We start from the raw sequence: 6,000 nt of genomic DNA on the forward strand, positions 1-6,000 counted from the left end.
TCATGCACTTCTTCACACACACATCACATAATACAAATACACAGTCCTTGCAGATATGGATACATACATAATGAGCTAATGAGCTAAGCCCGGCGCGCAAAGGGCATCGTTTGTTGTGGATTAGAGGAGCTGTTAAGCTGTGGCTGCGACCCTTCTTCACCCCCCCCACCTGCCCTCTGACAGCCGTTGGAGGATTTGAGGTGCCTGCCTGAGAGGAGAGAGCCGTGCAGGCTCGAGCGCTGCTGCGCTAGTTGGCTCCGCCCCCTGCCCGCCCTCTGTGACGACACCAGGAAGTGCAATAAGACCTGCCCCCGGACACCCTTGCGGCGCTAAGCCCGGCGCGCAAAGGGCATCGTTTGTTGTGGATTAGAGGAGCTGTTAAGCTGTGGCTGCGACCCTTCTTCACCCCCCCCCACCTGCCCTCTGACAGCCGTTGGAGGATTTGAGGTGCCTGCCTGAGAGGAGAGAGCCGTGCAGGCTCGAGCGCTGCTGCGCTAGTTGGCTCCGCCCCCTGCCCGCCCTCTGTGACGACACCAGGAAGTGCAATAAGACCTGCCCCCGGACACCCTTGCGGCGCTAAACCCGGCGCGCAAAGGGCATCGTTTGTTGTGGATTAGAGGAGCTGTTAAGCTGTTTGGCTGCTTGCGGTGGCGGTACAGGTACTGCCTGGCTACCAGCTGCGGGAAGCTATTGAGGCGAGAGATAAAGAAGACCCCTTCGAGACAATGAAGTTAATCCCGATCTCAAAGGGTACACAAGGAACAGGACTAAGAACACGCCTGCAGGTAAGAGAGAGATTCGCTTCACTCCCAGAAGTAAATGGGAGCCCGGTGCAAACCCTGAGACCCACGATGCTAAAACAAAGCCGGCTACCATTTGGTACTGATAAAAGAAAAAGCCTATCAGTGGGTGACAATCAATCAAATATGGAGAAATCACTCTCACAGTCGGCGGAAAACGGTGACAATCTGTGGTTGGCACCTAATTCTCCAGATCTACCCATGGCATGTACTATCGCCACGGAAAGAGAAATCGCAAAAACTCCCTCCCCTCCACCATTTCCAGGCCAGGTAGAGGTGGTATCTGATGGGATTTCCGAGAGGAAAGAAACTGGTCAAAGCAATCTAGAATCCAATGAAGTAGCTGAAATAGCAATTGAGGATTTTTGCAAGGGGAAAGTAGCTCCACCTGCGGAAATATCAGCAGGTAAGGACACTAGCTCCACACAGGGAAAGGAGATAACAAAGTCAAACCAACTGTCAATTAATCCACTTGTAGACGCGATAGGAAATCAGATGGCGCTACAAACAGAGGATGAGGCCTTCGGAACAGCTCCTAAAGATGGAATAGGGGTGGATCTTAGTGATTCAATAATTCAAGAAAGCCTGGACACGAGTCTAGAAAACCCTACAAGATCATTAGCGGCACAATTCAGTCCTGGCGTGGCTAGTATTGTAAACAGCCAGCAAGCAGTAGATCAAGCTGATAATTGGGACGTGCTGGAATTGGGACATATTGAAGACGCTCTGCTGGATTCGATCAAGCAGAATAAAAATACTGACCTCAGAAGGACTTCAATGATAATGCAAGATCCAATAGACATTTTTCAACCAAACAGGGAAGAAAGGATTAGTCCCACATTGAGGAAATACACCATAGCAGCGAGCCCAACAAAGGAGATGGGGAATCGAACTGTAAAGCCCCTAAAGGAAGTAAATAAAGGAATTCTTACAGATAACCACGACACAGGATCCATTAGTTCCCGCCTGGGAGGGCGGAGGCCGTTAGAAAGATTGAATAATAACAGTACAGCAGACACTGCACCGGCTAGCTTGAGTAATCTTAGCCTGGCAGATAAAATCATGCAAGACATCACTATAATAACGGATAAAATAGGAAGAGAAAAAAGAAGGAGTTTCTGCCTGATCAATGAAAAAATGGCTGCCTTGGATAAAGAACAGTTTGAGAATACCGTCATATCTCCTTTTGGCCTTCGAGAAAATATGACAGCCCTGAAAGGAACTCACTTGCCACTTTGGGACGACAGAAATAAAACTTTGCCAGTGGCGAGGGTGAACGAAGATATGGAAAAGGTTGAAGTAAGAAAGGATCACACGGGAAGTAATCTAGCCAGCCGCTTAAACTGGGGAGAGGAAAACAGGCCTACAGGAGACACATGGGATAAACAAATTCTAGAGATAATAACTGAGGCCTGCAAAACTGAAAGAGAAAAAGATTTGAACCATATTGAAAAAGTGGTTATGTCCTCGCTAACTATAACACTAGCCCCTTTTCTTAAGCTCTATGAGGAACTTAAAGACTCTGTTCAAGAGGTAACCATCAGCAACACTCAAATAAAAGAGAATCATGTTAATATGACCTCGGCCCTGCAGAGCTTAAATGAAAGAACAAACAAAGAAGCTGAATTAACTCAAATTTGGCAATCTCGCCTCAGTGATCTAGCTAGACGTGATGCGACTGATAAATCTGTATTAATGGAAGCTGTCCTGGAAGACTGTAAATGGATGAGAAGTACCCATAAACATAACAACCAAAGGCCTAAGGAGGACTGTCCTGACACAAAGCTTAAAGAAGGCAAGGGACCAATGAAATTGAAAAAGGATACAACTAACCTCCCGAATCAAAAGGTGCAACAACAGGCAGAGGTGATCCTGATCCCGTCCGGGATAAAGGAGACTAACAAGCTGAACTCTACAAATTTAGAACGATCTTCTTTTGCAATATTTGCTGTGGCGACACCGAAGGATCCGAATCACCGAAATGGTAAGGAGATTACGAGTGTATCGAATGAAAAAGGGAAAAAACCCAAAAATGAATCCCTCAAACGTAAAGTAAATGGTTCAAGAGCCTTTTTGAGAAATCTAAGAACTCCACCAAGAAGAGAAAACACAAATTGTGCCAAGAAACCTAGAAGAGAGATGAGTATGAGTCGACATATAGGGTCCGAGGGATTAAAAGATCAAGAAAAGGAGTTAAGGGAAGACAGCAGGGAGGATCCAGAGCAGCAGGCGAATTTGAGTGACCTCATTGAGCTGATGGAATCTGATAGTGAGAAGGAAGACTGGGATAGCCTAAGTATCTCGGATTGGCAAACTTTAGATAATTGGGATACAGTAGACCTAACCAAAAAATCTAAGGAAGACCTGAAGTCAAAGCCCCACAAGAAAAATGCCCAAGAAAACATCAGGGAAAAAGAACGAAGACCAGGTACAAATGAAATTGAATTGGACTCTGACCAGGAACCTATCAGATTTAAGACATTGGAACAAAAAAGAAAAGAAATTGTGAAGGGAGGGAGGATGGAAAAAAAAATCCAGGACAACACTTGTCTTAAAGAATCAACTGATAAGGAAAAAAAAAAGGTCACTGATGTCAAGAAAAGGAAAGAACTACCGGTAGGATCACCCCTGAAGAAAACCATTTCATACAAAGGATATTATCTAAAATTAGAAACAGCTGAAAATGGACCAAGAAGGGTGATCTTAAATAGAAGGTATGTGGTGGAGCTATGCAAGCGAGCCCTGCCACCAAGGACGATATCAACGGAAGACATAAAAATAGTGGAATTCCCAAAGGAACACAGGCTGGACCAAGTTATCTTGCACTTGTCATCTAAAAATATAAAGCAGAAACTATTGGATGCATCAGACACTTTAAGAAAAAGAGGGTTCCGACTGGAGGACTTAGACGAGGAACCTAGACAATTAAAGGAAAAAGCCCATACAGAACAAAGAAAAAAGACTAAAAAGGTAATCGCAGTAAGACCAAGATCAATAACTCCGGGGGAGAACTTGAAGAAAAATAATGAAAAAAGTAAAAATGAGAAAGAGTCTCAGGAGGAAGAGTCTTTATTAACTAAAAAAAATAAAGAGATATTGAAAACCCTGAGATTCACAGTGGATAACTCGGAAAACTCAAAGATGGATAAGAACAAACCCACTAAAGTAAACAACCAGGGAAAGGAATGGGCCTGGATGGCAAATGCTTTGATTTCCAAGAAGAAACAATAGAGTACGGAGAATGAGCAGACCCGGATCCTATGTGCATCATGGAACACAAGAGGTTTCAAACATCTGCTCTCTAGTAAATGCGATTTCCTGACCCAATATGATTTTATCTCAATACAAGAATCATGGCTACGTAAATCCCCTATATGCGAGGGCTATGAGGTATACACAAACCCGGCTAGGAAGGGACCAAAGGGAAGACCGTTTGGAGGCCTCATGATACTTAAGAAACTGGAATGTCCACTAAAAGTAATGGAACATCTGACGCCAAACCCCTATGTCCAAATCCTGAAAGTGACATCTGAAGTGGAATCCCCGAAAATCCCGAAACAAATGGTCCTGATCAATATCTACTGGAGCGAGAATATGCAGGGACAGACGAACTTTTTAACGTCAATCACGGAGGTAATTGATCAATCCATGATGGAGGGAAATGGCCAGCTGATAATATTAAATGGCGATTTAAATATCAAAATCCTAGACAAAAATGGTAAGATCAAAGCTACTGAGCATCTGCTAGGAAAGGAAAAAATATGGATGCAAGAAATGAGAATCCGGGAGATGAAGATGTTAAATGGCCAGACTAAGGGAGATCTTCAAGGGGCCAATACTTGGTACAGTGGGAAATCAGGTGCTTGCTTAGACTATTGCTTTGTGGGAGGAAATACACTGGAGCGGATACTCTCCTTCACAATAATAAAACAAACTAGCAGCGATCATTGTCTGTTAGCAACCGAAATCGGTTGGGAAATAAAATCTAACAGAGGAATTGAAAGAACAATGGAAACTGAGGTTACAGGAGGAAGAAATCGTCTGAGAATTAAAAATTGGGCTATCCCGAATCTAGTACTAGGATACAAAAAAGCGATAAACAACAATGAAGAGCTAGTTGACTACAAATGGCTGTTGGAAGCCCATGAGATTAAGTATGATCCAACTAAAAAAAAGAACACTAAAATAAAACATACATATGATGAACAACTTGTGTTAAGAAGGAAACAATATAGGTCAGAATTGAGACGCATAAAAAAGATAAACAGCCCAGAAAGACACGATCTCCTGAGAAAATGTCAACAAACATATAAAAACTGGCTGAGACAAACTCGGTATCTAAGACTGCAGAGAGACGCGGAAAAAATGATAGCAGCCATATCGACAAACAACGCTAGAAGTACCTGGGATTTACTTAACGACAGAGAGCACAATCAATCTGCTGTAGGTATTAATCAGGTCTCAGAAGATAAATGGGTCGAACACTACACTACTCTTTATGAAGCGGATAGTGGGGGAAAAGCTATCAAAGAGATCTCGGACTCAACTCCATGGGCCTTGAACTTTGATAAGGATGATATCCGAACCCTGATAAAAAAACTTAGCACCTCAAGAGCAGCCGGTCCAGACGGCATCTCAAACAAATTACTCAAAGAAAACTGTGAGGCCTGGACGGAGCTAATATACGCATTATTTCAACAAATCATGAAAACCAAACAAATACCAGCTACATGGACGGAGGCTTATATAGTACCGATATATAAGAAGGGAGATCGCGAAAACCCTAGGAATTATAGGCCCATAGCACTCCTAGACTCAATTGGCAAGCTATTTGCGTCACTACTATTGAGAGATCTAAAAAAATGGGCCACCGAGGCAAAAATTCTTGACGAAAGACAAACAGCCTTTGTAAGTGGAGTTGGCACCGCCTTGAATCTATTTTTGATCAACTTGTTGAAGGCAAAGACATTAGCCGGGAAAAAAAAGCTCTATCTTGCATTTATTGACCTCGAACAAGCCTTCGATGGAATCAATAGAGAGCTCTTGTGGTTAAAAATGAGAAATTGGGGATGCCCTAAGGATCTACTTGAAGCTATTAAAACATTGTACACTGACACCTCAATTCAAGTCCAAATTACAAGCAATGGGGGACTTTCGAGGAGGATTAAAACCTTTAGAGGAATCAAGCAGGGCTGTGCAC

The sequence above is a fragment of the Ambystoma mexicanum genome, chromosome 13 (genome assembly GCF_040938575.1).
Source record: "Ambystoma mexicanum isolate Mex_15411 chromosome 13, UKY_AmexF1_1, whole genome shotgun sequence".
In the NCBI taxonomy this organism is placed as follows: Eukaryota; Metazoa; Chordata; class Amphibia; order Caudata; family Ambystomatidae; genus Ambystoma; species Ambystoma mexicanum.